Source organism: Dasypus novemcinctus, chromosome 17 (assembly GCF_030445035.2).
Source record: "Dasypus novemcinctus isolate mDasNov1 chromosome 17, mDasNov1.1.hap2, whole genome shotgun sequence".
NCBI lineage: Eukaryota > Metazoa > Chordata > Mammalia > Cingulata > Dasypodidae > Dasypus > Dasypus novemcinctus.
In genome coordinates this window covers 84742024-84758579 of record NC_080689.1, presented here as the reverse complement: position 1 = coordinate 84758579, position 16556 = coordinate 84742024, and the positions used below count along the sequence as shown (strand labels likewise).

At 39.0% G+C, this 16556-nt stretch overlaps 1 non-coding gene across 1 annotated transcript; it reads right to left on the bottom strand.

The window, feature by feature from the left end:
* Nucleotides 1–505: 505 nt before the first annotated feature.
* Nucleotides 506–642, bottom strand: LOC131274130 (small nucleolar RNA SNORA9). Its single transcript, XR_009181342.1, has one exon. It is a non-coding gene; the product is annotated as a small nucleolar RNA SNORA9 (small nucleolar RNA).
* Nucleotides 643–16556: the final 15914 nt, after the last annotated feature.

Genomic DNA, 16556 nt, shown 5'->3' with positions numbered 1-16556 from the left:
GATATTCCAGCTCTGGCATTATGGGAATTTTGCTGCTCAAACACCAGGGAAATGGTAGACTCCAAAGTGTGGAGAACCATGGTGGGAAGACATGACAGCCGAGGTTTGTCTCCAACAGGAACCCTGCTGAGGTCCAACATGTTCAGCCTCTGCTCCCACACAGTTCTGGAGCTACAACTATTCCTCAACATTGATACTAAGCTGAGTGTCAGCAGGTTTGGCACAAGATGGGTGCTCAGCAGACATTCTCACCTGACTCTCCAATGCTCTTTCATTAAATTCAGCTTGTACTGCCCTCACCCTCCCCTAGTTCCTTAGGCATTCAGCTCTTCAGTAAAAACTTAGCCTTCTTTTCTCTAATCGAACATCCTGTATACTCAGAGCCTCTGAAAATCTGAATCTTAAATTTTACTTTCCGTTAAACAAGCCAAACATGGCCAGGTGGCTGCAATATTCGACAATGCAGACAAAACGCCGGGTACACGAGATTCAGGAGGGGGCAAGCAATTGTCTGAAATTCCTATTGGCTTGCTCTGTAGACGGAGCAGAGCAAGGTCTCAAACCGTTTCAAAACTGTTCTGGCAAGCACTGTAGGAATGCACAGGGTTTCACTGCAGACCCAAGCACGCTGGAGGCTTGCAGGCCCCTTGTTCTTCTGTAATTCTTCTATGAACCTGGCGTCAGCTTCTCTTCAGAAAGCAACATTCTGAAACCAGAACCTCCAGGACCCAACAAGTAAAGCCAGATGTCGTGGGTTGAATTGTGTCCCCTGAAAGGGTATACTGAAGTGTGAACCTCCCCATACTACGAACGTGGCCTTATTTAGAAATAGGGTCTTTGCTCATGCACTTAGTTCACATAAGGTCCTGTTGGACGGGAGTGGCCCTAACCCAGTGGCGGGTGTCCTAGTAAGGAGGGGGCGATTGGAAACCCCAGCTCAGGAAGGTCAGGTGGGGAGCACAGGGACACATCTGCAAGCCTAGGAACGCCAAGGCTTCCAGCAAGGAAGCCCCGGGAGCTCAGAGAGAGGAGGGGTGGTTTCTCCCTCTGAGCCTCCAGAGGAGCCAAACCTGCAACACCCTGATTTCCAGCTTCTGCTCCCCAGGACCATGAGAGAAGACATTTCTGTTTGCTTTTTAGTTCAATAAAGCTCTGCCTCAGGCTGCCACGAGCAGAGGTTGTTCCAGGAGCTGGAGGGAAGGGAAGGCGGGGCAGACAGGTCCAGCATCCCTCGGGGGTTCCCTGGACTTCACAGACTGTGCTGAGGGTGCAGATTTTCCAGGTGGCTGGTGGACAGGTGGTGGAATCCCGAGCTGACCCAGGCAGTTTCTGCTGTTTTCGGCCACGAAGTTTGTGCCCTTTGTTGCAGCATCGCTATGAAACTAACCCAATGGGACTGGCAAAGAAGAGCACTCAGCTCCTCAAGTGCAAAACATTGCTGAATTTTGTCCGAGAGTTTTTTGTGTAAAAAGCAGAACTCGAAATCAATAAACTTCGATACTTAGCCTAGAGGATTTCCAAGCAACGAGTTCAGTCATGTCCCAGGTTCATCTTGCTATGTATACAAACTACATGAGGAAAGGTAAAATGGTAATGTGAAAAAAAATCTGTTAAATTGAATGGAACTATGAATTATGATTTGGGTAATACTTCATCTGTCTAGATTGCAAAAGATGCTAAAAGAAAGATATCAACTGCAAAGAAAGAATGAACTGTCTATAAGGTCAAGGTAGACTTGATAACTTTTGCAAGTGGAAAGACATTAGGCATGTGCATGGGGATCACTTCAAACAAGGAGCAGAAATGAGGAACAGAGATGGGAATATCCTGGAAAGATCTGTGGAGGACCCTCTTGTCTAATGATATATGAAATAGACAGAAGACATGTGCAAATTTAATACCTGATACTCCTTCATATCAGGTATTAAATTTTCAATAATTCCCTTATTTTTTCTAATATAAAATAAAAAGTTGTATAATTCACAGTAGTTACATTATTAAATCTGATGTATATATATCATCCAACATACAACCAGTAGATGCTTAATGGTCATTTTTTATTGAATTTAAGAAGAATATCTAAGCTACCCAAATAGATTTCAACCCATCTTTTTAATCAAATTTTAGATTGACTTGATCCTAGCTTGTCTTATAGATTTCCTGGAAGCTTTCATGAAGCTATGTCAGGTACACACATATTTCAATTTAGAATTTTTATACTGCTTTGTAGCAAAGACTCTCTGAGTCAAGCAAACAGATGCCACTTAAAAGTTTCTGTTGAATGAACAGACGACATTAAGTCAACAATTATTTCAGTCTACGAAATTGTTATCAGGTCATTCACACTTTTTTAAATTTATTGAAGTGTATCACTCATACATAAACATATAAACAATACATGTATAATAATAATAATTGTGAACTTACAAAACAAACACATATAGCATCATACAGGAATCTCCTACCTCATCCTACCACCATTAACTTGCACTATTGCTAAACATTTTTACCTAGTTATTTTTTTTTGTTGTTTATCTTTATTTTTTTAATGTTATATTAAAAAAATATGAGGTCCCCATATATCCCCCACCCCCCTCACCCCACTCCTCCCCCCATAACAAAAACCTCCTCCATCATCATGAGACATTCATTGCATTTGGGGAATACATCGCTGTGCACTGCTGCACCTCATGGTCGATGGTCCACACCATAGCCCACACACTCCCACAGTCCACTCAGTGGGCCATGAGAGGACATCCAATGTCTGGTAACTGTCCCTGCAGCACCACCCAGGACAACCCCAACTCCTGAAAATGCCCCCATGTCACATCTCTTCCTCCCACTCCCTAACCCCAGCAGCCAAAATAGCCACATTTTCCACACCAATGCCACATTTTCTTCGATTACTAATCACAATAGTTCATGAATAGAATATCAGTAAGTCCACTCTAATCCACACACTATTCCTCCAGCTTGTGGACCTTAGAATTGTTGTGTCCACTCCACATCTATATCAAGAGGGGGCTCAGATTCCACTTGGATCCTAGATGCAATTCTCCTGCTTTCAGTTGTAGGCACTCTTGGCTCCCTGGTGTGGTGGTTGACCTTCTTAACCTCCATGTTAGCTGAGTGGGGTAAGTTCAATAGACAAGAGTGTAGGAGTTGCTAGTCTGTTGAGGTTCAGGGCCTGGCTATCACATGGTCAGTCCAGAGATTCAGGTCCTCTGGGTATACATTAAATCCCAGCATCAACAATAGTTCAGTAAAAGTAACAGGAGAGGCTTGTGGACAAAGATCACATCTGAGTCCAGCTCCATCACACAGAAACACAAACTCCAATGTAGGGCCAACTGACATGGCACTGAACTCCATTTGCCATGACCATAGAACCTATGGGTCTCTGTAGCCCTCAGAAGATCCAATACCTAGGGTTTTATCTGCTTTATCTGTCTCTGGGACTCTGCTGAGGTATGCATAATAGCAACCCCTCTGATAACCTCCTGGCTCTTTTTGGAGACTCATAACCATATAAACTCATTTGTCCTTTCCATTTCCCCCTTTTATTCAAGTCAAAAGCATTTTTAACTCCTGGTATTATATGTAGACTGATATTCTGCTGGTCTAAATTGACCCTTTTATTCAAGGACATTTTCTAATTACATCATCAGCTGGTACTTGGTAGTAAAACCTCAGCACCAGGGATGCTCATCCCAGGGAGTTATGTCCCACACTGTGGGGAAGGCAAGACATTTACATGCTGAGTTTGGCTTCAAGACTGGCCATATTTGACCAACATGGACACTCTCAGGAGGTAACTCTTAGGCATCCTGCACCTCTAGGCCTTGTTCTTATTTCAGGTGCACAGGCTTACCAGCATAGTCATTAGTGTCATGGGCTCATTGTTGGACCTTCCTTCTTTTTTGGTCTTTGCTGTTGTACTTGGGGAATTTGTGCTGTTCCTTTAGTGACTGTGATAGAGCTCCCCTGGCTAGGAAGTCAGCACTCCCTCAGTTGTTGTTTTTTAATTGTAACCACTATATAAATATCCAAACATTTTTATGTACCCTGGATATATGCCCTGGAGAACTCCTTGCCAACTGTGGGTCCCCTGTCAATAACACCCCACACCAGTATTTCTCCCCTGCCATTGTTCAACCTCTCTCTGATCCAAAACTTCTTCAAAAATGAAGCCCAATATATTGCCAGGTTTCATTAATAGTAAACTGGAATACAGTGATGAGTTTAAAGGTTAGATATAGAATACATATTAATTTAGAAAAATTAAGGTAAAAATAAATTGGGGTATCAAAAAATTAAAAAATGCAAAAGCTTTGTTTTTGATGTTTTCCCTTCCATCACTGCAATAAGTGTTGCCCTGTATTCAAATTGGCAAGGCAACTTCTTCCATCCTTTCCTCAGTGTCTAAGTCCTTTGTTTTTCTTTTTCTTTTCCTAATTATTAAGCTTATCTTCACAAAAGTTTTGGATCACAGTAATTCATATATACAATATACAGTACTCCCACATATCCTACATAAAACCCTTTTCCCTTCCACAGCAATAATCTTTTTACATATTCATACTATATTAACTGAAACTGATGTACAGATATTGAGACAATAGCTTTCAAACAAGGTAACATTTGGGTTTACATTGTGGTTTATATTTTAGACTATACAATTTTTTAAATTTTTAGTCATCTTATGTTTTACATTATGATTTACATTTTAGCCTACCAGCCACTATATATTTTTGGTGTAATTTAACATGTCTTATATCCATCCTTGCGTAATCTTGTGGAACACTTCTATTGCCCACACAGTTACATTGGTTCCATCTATTCAATACCTCTTTCTCCCTCCTGTTAGCGCCCACAGAGACAGAAAAATCTTCATTGCTTGAAGGGCCATGTTCAGAGATATTTGCAACTGTGTTGAGGGCTTGACATGCATGACTGCCCTAATATATTGGGAGCCACCATTTCTCTCGAGAGATACAATGCCCTCTATTTGAGAACATCAGTCCTCCGCAGGATGTGGGTATACCTTCACTCTCATTATATGGATCTCTATCCAATGATATAACCCATTATGGCAAAATGAGCACTCACACACTCCCTAGGAGCCTGTTCTGCATCGGATTACCACATTTAAGCATCTTAAACACATAACCTCTCTTATTATATTTTTGAAAAAGTTTTCTCAGCATTATACTCTCAACTATATACCTGAAAATCTCCTATGTTTGTATGTTCCCCCAACCTCCCCCCACTTTCTTGGGCAGTATTTCCCATCCTCCCATCCCTAACCCCCCTCAAGCCTGCAAAGCCCCAACCAAAGGTCACCCTATGCTCCCATTTTATTCCTTCCTTTACAAATATTTATTTCCAGCTTATCATAGATTTCACCCATGTAGGTGTCAGCTTACATCATTCCTCTACCCCCCAATTACTTTTAAGCCTATCATCCAGTCTCTAGCACTCTGAGGCAGTTTGGTTTACTTATTTCATATCATTGAGATCATGTAGTATTTGTCCTTGATTGCCTGGGTTGCTTCACTCAACATAAGGTTCCCAAGATTTATCCATTTTATCATGTGTGTTTGATGTGTATTCGTTCTTAAAGCTGAGTAGTATCCATTGAATGTATATACCACGTTTTATTTATCCATTCATCTGTTGATGGGCATTTGGGTTGATTCCAACTTTTGGCAATAGTGAACAATGCTGCTATGAACATTGGTGTGCATATATCGGTTTGTGTCCTTCTTTTCAGTTCTGTTGGGTATATACTCAGCAGTGGAATTGCTGGGTCATATGACAAATCCATAGCTAGTTTTTTGAGAAACCGCTAAACTGTCCTCCAGAATGGCTGTATCCTTCTCCATTCCCACCAGCAATGGATGAGTGTTCCCATTCCTCCACATCCTCTCCAGCAATTGTCATCTTCTGTTTTTTTTAATAGTTGCCAATCTAATGAAGTAAGATGGTATCTCATTGTAGTTTTGATTTGCATTTCCCTAATAGTTAGAGATTTGGAGCATTTTTTCATGTGCTTTTTAGCCATTTGTATTTCTTCTTTGGAGAAGTGTCTGTTTAAATCTTTTTCCCATTTTTTAAATGGGTTGTTTGCCTTTTTATTTTCAAGATACAGGAGTTCTTTATATATGCAGGTTATAGGTCTCCTATCAGATATATGGTTACCAAATATTTTCTCTCATTGTGTAGGCTCTCTTTTCACTTTCTTGACAAACTCCTTTGAGGTGAGAAAGGCTTTAATTTTGAGGAAGTTGCATTTATCTACTTGTTCTTTTGCTGCTCCTTCTTTGCATGTGAAGTTCATGAAGCCATTTCCTATTACAACGTCCTGTAGATGCTTCCCTACACTGCTTTTCAAAGTCTTTATGGTCTTGGCTCTTATATTTAGGTCTTTGATCCAAATAGAGTTGATTTTTGTATAAGGTGTGAGTTGGTAATCCTCTTTCATTCTTTTACATATGGATATCCAGTTCTTCAGGCACCATTTTTTGAATAGGCCATTCTCTCCCACTTGAGAAGGTTTGGTGTCTTTATTGAATATTATATGGCTGTATATATGAGGATCTATATCAGAACTCTCAATTCATTTCCATTGGTCTGTGTGTCTCTCCTTGTGCCAATACCTCTGCCTATTGTTGGCTCTCTTTGCATCTGGCCTCATCCACCGAGTCTGTATCACCACCTGCTTCATCTTCTCCATGGTTGGTCTGTACTACATCAACAAGATCTCTTCCACTCTGTACCAGGTAACAGCTCCAGTCCTTACACCAGCCAAGCTCATGGGCAAGGGCAAGAAGAGAAATTGACCCTGAATGTTCAATAAAGTTCATTCTTTGTAGTATGTAGCTTTGTAGTATATTTTGAAGTCAGATAATGTGATTCCTCCAATTTCATTTTTCTTTTTCAATATGTCTTTGGCTATTTAGGGCCTCTTTCCTTTCCAAATAAATTTCATATCTAGCTTTTCTAGTTCATTAAAGAATGCTGTGTTGATTTTTATTGGGATTGCATTGAATGTGTATATCAGTATTTGTAGGATAGATATCTTAATAATATTTACTCTCCCTATCCATGAACAGGGAATATTCTTCAATTTGTTTAGGTGTTCTTTGATTTCCTTGAACAGTGTTGTGTAGTTCTCTGTGTATAAGTCTTTTGCCTCTTTACTTAAATTTATTCCTAGGTATTTGATTTTTTAATTTACTATTGTAAATGGTATTTGTTTCTTGATTTCCCCTGAGATTATTCATTATTGGTGTAGAGAAATGTTATGGATTTTTGCACATTGATCTTATAACCTGTGATGTTACTAAACTTATTTATGAGTTCTAGAAACTTTGTTGTTGACTGATCAGGGTTTTCTATGTATAGGATCATGTCATCTGCAAATAATAAAATTTTCACTAATTCCTTTACAATTTGAATGCCTTTTATGTCTGGTTCTTGCCTCAGTGCTCGAGCAAGTACTTCTAAGATAATGTTAAATAGAAGAGGTGAGAGTGGGCATCCTTGTCTTGTTCCTGACCTTAGAGGGAAAGATTTTAGGATTTCACCATTGTAAACATTGTTGACTGTGGGTTTTCATATATACTCTTTATCATATTCAGAAAGTTTCCTTCTATTCAAATCTTTTGCAGTGTTTTTATCAAGAATGCATGCTGTATTTTGTCAAATGCTTTTTCTGCATCTATAGATAAATCATGTGTTTTTTTTTTCCTTCAGTCTGTTTATATGGTATATTACATTGATTGATTTTCTTATTTTGAACCATCCTTGCATACCTGGAATGAATCCCACTTGGTCTTGGTGTATCATTTATTTAATGTGTTGTTGAATATAGTTAGCAAGTATTTTGTTGAGGTTTATTGTGTCTCGGTTCATTAGAGAAATTGGTCTGTATTTTCCTTTCTTGTGGTGTCTTTGTTTGGCTTTGGTACTAGAGTAATATTGGCATCATAGAATGAGTTAAGTAATGTTCCTTCTGTTTTGATTTTTTGGAAGAGTTTCAGCAAGATTGGCATTAGTTCTTTCCGGAATGTTTTGTAGAATCCACCTGTGAGGCCGTCTGGCCCTGGGCTCTTCTTAGTTAGGAGGTTTTTATGACTAATTCTATCTCTTTACTTGTGATTGATTTGCTGAGATCATCAATTTCTTCTTTTGTCAATATAGGCTGCTTTTGTGTTTCTAGGAAGATGTCTATTTCCTCTGAATTGTCATTTTTGTTGGTATACAGTTTTTCAAAGTATGCTCTTATTATAGTCTTTATTTTTGTGGGGTCAGTGGTGATATCTCCTTTCTCATTTCTTATTTTGTGTATTTGCATCTTCTCTCTTTTTTTCTTTTTTCTTTTGTTTTTTTCTTAAGATTTATTTATTTATTTAATCCCCCACCCCCTTCCCCGGTTGTTCTCAGTGTCTATTTGATGCATCTTGTTTCTTTGTCTGCTTCTGTTGTTGTCAGAGGCCCGGGAAGTGTGGGCGGTGCCATTCCTGGGCAGGCTGCGCTTTCTTTTCTCACTGGGCGGCTCTCCTCACAGGTGCACTCCTTGCGCATGGGGCTCCCCTACGTGGGGGACACCCTTGCGTGGCACGGCACTCCTTGCACGCATCAGCACTGCGCATGGGCCAGCTTCACACAGGTCAAGGAGGCCAGGGGTTTGAACCACGGACCTCGCATGTGGTAGACGGACGACCTAACCACTGGGCCAAGTCCGTTTCCCTCTTTTTCTTTGTTAGTCTAGGTAAGGGTTTGTCAATTGTATTGACCTTCTTAAAGAACCAGCTCTTGGTTTTATTTATCTTTTCAAGTACTTTCTTATTTTCTATTTCATTTAGTTCTGCTCTTATCTTTGCTATTTCTTTCTTTCTTCTTCCTGTGGGGTTACTTTGTTGTTTTTTCTTTTACTAATTCCTCCAAATGTGCAGTTAGTCTTCAATTTTAGCTTTCTTCTTTTTGATGTATAAATTTATGGCTATAAATTTCCCTCTCAGTACTGCTTTTGCTGCATCCCATTAGTTTTGGTATGTTGTGTTATCATTTTCATTAGTTTCAAGGTAGTTATTAATTTATTTGAGATTTCCTCTTTGACCCACTGTTTCTCTAAGAGTGTGCTGTTTAACTTCCATATCTTGTTGTGAAATCTGGGCCTCTGGCCCTTGCAGATTTCCAGCATCACTCCATTGTGATCATAGATATTATTTTGTATGATTTCGATCTTTCTGAATTCATTGAGCCTTTCTTTGTGGCCTAGCCTATGGTCTATCTTGGGAAATGATCCATGTGCACTTGAGAAAAATGTATATCCTGCTGTATTTGGGTGTAATGATCTCTATGTGTCTATTAGGTCCAGCTCCTCTAATATACTGTTCAAAGGTTTTGTTTCTTTATTGATTCTCTTTTGAGATGTTCTGTCCATGTTGCTAGTGGTGTATTAAAGTCTCCCACAATAATTGTAGAGGCATCTATTCTTTCACTTTGTTTTTCCAGTGTTTCCCTCACATATTTGGATGCACCCTTGTTAGGAGCATATTTATGATTGTTTGTTCTTGTTGAAAGTTTATCCCTTTCACTAATATGTAGTATCCATTTTTGTCTCTCAAAATCATTTTGCATTTAAAGTCTATTTTGTCTGATATTAATATAGATACTCCTGCCTTTTTTGGTTATTGTTTGCTGGTAAGATTGTTTTCCAGCCATTCACTTTCAACCTCCTTGAATCCCTGGGTCTAAGGTGTGTTTCTTGTAGACAGAAAATAGATGGGCCATATTTCCTTATCCAATCTTCCAGTCTGAATCTTTTGACAGTTGAGTTTAATCCATTGATATTCAGTGTTATTACTTTCAAGGAATTATTTATGTTAGCCATATAGCCATATTTCATTTGGACTTGTGTTTGTCATATTTTGTTTGTTTGTTTTCCTTCTCTTTTTGTCTTTTTGGTTGCTTTACACTCTCCTCCATCTCTGCCTCTCCTGTTTCTTTCTTTCCACAGCACTCCTTTTAGTATTTCTTGAAGGGGAGGGTTTTGGTTGACATACCATTTTAATTTCTGTTTATCTGTGAATATTTTGAACTCTTCATCATTCATCATTTTTGACTGCTAGCTTAGCTGGGTAGAGTATTCTTGGTTGGAAATTTTTTTCTTTTAGTACCTTGACTATATCATACCACTGCCTTCTTGCCTCCATGGTTTCAGATGAGAAATCAGCACTTAATCTTATGGAGCCTCCCTTGTATGTGATTTTTCTCTTTTCTCTTGCTGCTTTTAGAATGTTCTCTTTGTCTTGAGCATTGGATAATTTGACAAGAATATGTCTTGGGGTAGGCCTTTAAGGATTTATGGTGTTTGAGGTGCATTGTGCTTCATTGACATTTACATCCATCTCCCTCAGCAAATTTGGGAATTTTTCAGCCATTATTTCCTCCAACACTCCTTTTGTCCACTTTCCCTTCTCTTCTTCTTCTAGGATGCCTATAATACGTAGGTTTGTGCATTTTGCATTGTCATTCAGGTCTCTAAGTCCCAACTGGATTTTTTTTAACTTTCTGTCAGTTATACTATTTGTTTGATTTCAGATGTACTGTCTTCTACATCACTAATTCTCTCCTCTGCCTCTTCTAATCTGCTGCTATTTGCTGAGAGTGTATTTTTGATTTTTGAACTGTGGTGCTCATCCCCATCATATCTGTTATCTTTTTGTGTATTTCTGCAATTTCCTCTCCAAGTGATTTCTTCATATTTTAATCTCTTCCTTTACTTCATTAAGTTGGTCTCTAATATATGTTTTGAGATCTTTAATTACTTGTCTGATGTTCTGCTCCTCTTCCTGGTTTTTAGTTTGTTTATTGGATTCGACCATGTTTTCCTGATTATTTGTTTAGTTTGTAGTTTTTTGTTGCTGTCTGGTCATCATTTTATCTTGGTGGGTTTAATCAGTTCCTTAGCTTCATTGTCTAGTATTGGGGATTGATTAGTTGTTGTTTGTGCATAAGTGTTATGTCTCTCTTAGTCACTTTGTTCTTCTTACTCTATTTTCTTGTTGCTGGCTAAGTTCACTTTGAAGGAAAACATTAGGGGCAGGGAGAGCAAAACAAGTAAGACAAGAAAATACATAAAGTAGTATTAGTAATAAATGTTAACAGAGCAACAATGTGAGATCTAGGAGAATGGATATTAGCCCCATATAATTTGTGTAGAGTTATATCAGTAAGTAGAGTACCTATAATGAACATGGGGAGGAATATAGTATGAATTAAAAGGCCAGTATTTTCATGAGAGAGGGAAAGAGAATAGAAAGACAATAATATCAAAAGTAGATAAAAGAAAGAAAACAGAACAAAGGTATTAGAACTTAAAAGTCAGACAATTTGGGGGCCAAAGAAAAGGAGGTGAAGTGTAAGAGAAACAGTGGATGATGGAGGATAGAAAGATGTAGCACAATGTGGATAGTTTAGATGGCCAAGATCAATACACAGAGATAAGAGGAAATGTAGGATGAGGAAACACAGCAAATATGAAGCACTCCCTGTGGCACCTATTGTATAAAGAAAATAAAATAAAAAAGAAGAAAAAGAGAGAAAAGAAAAAAAGGAAGAGAAAAAAGGGAGCAAAGAAAAGCAGAGAAACAAGGAAGAAAAAGAAAAAGAAAAGAATTAAATAAATGAGAAAGAACCTTGGGGGATAAAATGGGAGAAAAGACCAGAAGACAATGCAATATTAGCAACCACAAGAAAAACAAAAAACAAACAAACAAAAAGAGAACCAACATTTCAAGCTAGGAATCCTCTTTGCAGTTAAATAATACACTTAGGGATCTGACCTTCCCCCTTTCTCCCTTTCTCACTTATCTCTCTCCCGGGGCAGCAGGAAAGCTGCCTGAGAGTTCCAGTAGGAGATTGAACCAACTCAACACAGAAGACTATGGCTGTTTATTTCCAGCATGAGAGCACCTACAACTCACCAGAAACCCCAAATATGCTATTGGAAGCTTGGATAGCACGTCTTACATTTCCTCCCCCTTAGGCATGCTACGGAGTTCTAATTAATTTTCTGACTCCACCTTCTCCCAGACCAAGTTTCCTATCCCAGGACATTTAGGTAAATTGGGCTTTCTCAGCAGATTCACCACTCCTTTCTTCCCAGACTCTCCCCAAGTCAGCTGCTACACCCCTCCAAGTTCAAGGAGAGAGAGAGAAAAAAATGCAACACAAAACACAGGGGGCTAGGGTAATTAAGGACCTCAGATGGACCTCAGGGCACAGTGGATTCAGGTATGGGAAGTCTGTGATATTGCAGACTGAAAGTGTGTGAGTCCCTGGAGCGTGGGCCACCAGGGTTTAGGGAACACAGACCTGGGAACCACGCATCTGGTTAATACAGGGCCTGGGAACACCACAGCACAATAAAGCCTTCAGGGATAGCTGCAGCTGGGATGCCAGCCCTAGGGGGAGGGGTCCCACCCACAACTGCTGACCTCCATGTCAGAAACCCAAAATTGCACCACTCGCAAGAATCTCCTCAGTCACTGTCTCACCAAATCGACATCCAGACACCTCCCACCCTGCAAGCCCCTGAAACAGCCAACTCAGGGCTTGGGAACACTCCAGCACATCCTTAACTAGTTATTAAAGAGCATTGTCAATATATTACTACTAACCTAAGAATTTTCCCCCAACCCACCCTATTATTATTATATTTGTATCATTTATATATGAAGACACAAAAATAATAATTGTATAATAAAAGTGAATTTACAAAGCAAACATGCATAACATCATACAGGAATCCCATACGTCAAACTTGCACCAACACCTTGCATTGTTGTGAGACGTTTGTTGCACATGAAGAAAGAATATTGTCAAAATCTTTCTACTAATTATAGTCATGATCGTACATTTGGTGTATTTCCCCCAAAACACCGTTATTATTTTTTAATATATTTTTATGATAAAAGTTGTAATTCCATAAAACAATCATGTACATGTGTAGAAAGTCCAAGCAACACCTCTCTAGCAACACATCATACTGTGGCGGGATATTTGTTACAGGTAAGATAATGTCATATGATTATTACCACCTCCATAGTATACATTTGGCACACATTTTGCATACTGCCCCATTACCAACAAAGAACATCTTTGGCATAGACGCAAGAATATTATATAATTGCTGCTAACCACAATCCACAGTTCACTCCAGCTGTATTTTTCCCATGCTTCCCCACATTCCCACCACCCTGCAATAATGATGTACATTTATCCCAGCTAACAAAGGACATTCTTGCATTTGTACCCCCCAACACAGTTCCCATCCACCTCTTGGTTTGCCAAGCTATTCAGTTCCTAGAATATTCTCTAGCATTCTGTCAACTGACTTTTACATCCCGAGACAGCCATTTTCAGCCACATCCCCTTTTATAAACTGTTAATCGCTGTGTATTATCATCCACTGTATAATTTCCACACTTATACAGTAAAGCTAATGAAAACTTCTACAACACTAAATATCAGTAGTCCGTACCTGGCCTCCTCTTATCTCCTTTGAGAATCTTCCACCTACCACCAGGTCTTGAAGACATTTTCCCACATTTTCTTCTAGAAGCTTTATGGTTCTTGTTTTTACTTTTAGATTTTTGTTTCACTTTGAATTAATTTTTGGATAAGGTGTGACAAAGGGGTCTTCTGTTCTTCTTTTGGCTATAGATATCCAGTTCTTTCAGCACCATTTGTTGAATGAAGTGTTCTGCCCAAGATGTGTAGATTTGACAGGCTAGTAAAAAAAATCACTTGACCATACATGTGATGGTCTGTTTCTGAAGCATCAATTGGATTCCATTTGTCTTTGTGTCTTTCTTTATGCCAGTACCATGCTGTTTTACCACTATAGCTAGATAACGTATTTTAAAATCTGGAGATGAGAGTTTGATTTTCCTTTTAAAATATTTCTGACTATTCAAGCCCCCTTACCCTTCCAAAAAATTTTGATAATTCCATTTTCAATTTAAAAAAATGCTGGTAGAATTTTTATCAGGATTGCATTGAATCTACACATAAATTAGAGTAGAGTTGACATCTTAATGATATTTCATCTTCCAATGCATGAGAATGGAATGATCCTCCAGTTATTTAGGCCATTTTTTATTTCTTTTAACTTTGAGTTGCACTTTTCTGAATACTAGTGCTTTGTATAATTGTTTAAGTTTATTCCTGCCTATTTGAGTGTTATCTGTGATATTTTATTTTTACCACTCTTTTAACATTTGATACTTTTATTGATATAATCTTCATTTATAGACTCTCTTCCAGTCCTCTCTCTCCTGTCTTTTCTTTTCAGGCTCTAGCACACCCTTTAGTGTTTCCTGAAAATCTGATCCTTCTTTAAAAATTCTCCCAAATTCCGTTTATCTCTGATATTCTAAACTCACGCTCATTTTTCAAATATAATCTTGCCAAATATAAGATTCTTGAATGGACATTTTTCTTTTGTAGCATCATAAATATATCATACCACTGTTTTCTTGTCTCCATGGTTTCTTGTGAGAAAGCAGCCCTCTGTCTTATTGAGTATCCTAATTTTTTTTTGCATTGCTTTTATCTTGTTCTCAGAATTCTCACTTTGTCTTTGGCATTTGAAATTTTGATCAGAGTATGTCCGGAAGTTGTTCTATTTGGAGTATTTTGAATGGGAATACACTGGGCTTCTTAGACAGGGATATCTATATCCTTCAATAGGTTTGGGAAATTTTCTACCGTTATTTCTTCAAATATCTTTTCTGCCCCTTTCCCCTTCTCTTCTCATTCTGGGATACTCATGAGATGTATGTTTGCATGATTTTTCATGTCATTAGTTCCCTGAGGCCTTGTTAAATTTTTTCCATTCTTTTCTTCATCTGTTCTTTTGTATGTTCCCTCAGAGGCCATTTTTTAAGTACACCAATCTTATCTTCTACCTCCTCAAATCTGCTATTTATGATTCCAATATTTTTAAATTTGACTTATTGCACAATTCATTCCCATAAGACATGGTTTTTTTTTCTATGTATGCCTTCAAATTTTATTTTGTGCTCATCCAATCTCTTCTTAATATCCTTAATCTCTTTAGCCATCTCATTGAATTTATTAAGGAGATTTGTTTGAACATATATGATTAGTTGTCTCAACTCCTTTATGTAATCTGGAGGCTTATCTTGTTCCTCTAACTGGGCCATAGTTTCCTGTTTCTTGGTGGGGATTACAAGTTTTTGTTGGTGTCTTGGCATCTGGCTTACTACAGTATTTATTGTGGGTATAGTTTTTCACTTTAGTTTAGGGCTATCTGCCCTTTCTCCCTTGCTGGTTGTATAGTAGGAGTCAATGATGTAGTTGGTGTTACAAGATAGGGAGGCTGAAGATGCCCTCATTTTACAAGGCACCAAGGAAGCTTCTCCCATCTTTCGTCTTTGCTAGGGGTAGTGACAAAGTCACAACTTGTGGAATAACACAAGTTGTGCTGGCCTAGACTGTAGCTGCCCAGAGAGACTGAGGAAGCTTCACACCCCTTTCTCCCTTGCCTTGGGTAGGGGTAGAGCTGCAGGTGTGGGCAAAAATCTATGCAGTTTGGGTCCAAAGATGACCACAGTTACCCTGGTAGAATTCTGATTATTCAGTGTTTGCCAGCCTAATGTATCTGAGGTTATCTGGATAGACAAGTGCAGAGTGCTGAAGCCTGGTCTAAGGCTGAAGGGTGATCTGGGTGAAATAACCTGGTTCCTACAGTCAATGTGATTTTTGTTCAGCCCTGTTACCCCTCACGCTGGGGGCAGGGTCAAAATGGAGGGTAACAGCCTCTTTCAGACTTCAACAGTTTCAAACTTTAGATATTCTTAGGATTATACTTTAGCCAGCCAAATTTACTAATCAGTAGCTGAAAGCAGTGGCCAAACATCTTCTCCTCCCCTCTTTTTGGGAATGGAGCTTCCAATTCCAACCACAGAATTGCACTGGGTGACTTGCAATGCCAACATCAGGTGATCAAATGCTTCTGAGACCTGGCCAGTAATTTCCTAGAGAAGCTGCCACAGGCCCCAGCTTCCTCCCTGTAGAGGTGGGGCTGGGGCCCAGGCTAGACATGCAATATGGCTTGGATGGATTGAAACAAGTCACCACCAGCAGTGTGATTTTCAGTCCTCCCTGCTTTCTCTCTGCCAGGTGGAGAGTTAAGATGCCAGCTACCGGCCTCTTTCTCACTTGAACAATTTTGATCTTTAGCTGTTCTTAGGATTATATTTTTGTCCACTGAATTTATTCATGAGTAGCTGAAGTTGCTGCCCAACTGTCTCTTCCTCCTCCATATTTTGGGAGTGGAGTTCAATTCCAGGCACGGAAGAGTGGCCAAACTAAAATCAACATATTTCATTGGTTGAGCATCATCCCTTATAACCTAACCATTCTTCAATGAGTATAGTATATTAAGGCACCCACAATTACTGTTTGATGGCAATAAGAAATGAAAATAGCTATCTAAATAAAAAAAGAAGGTAGAG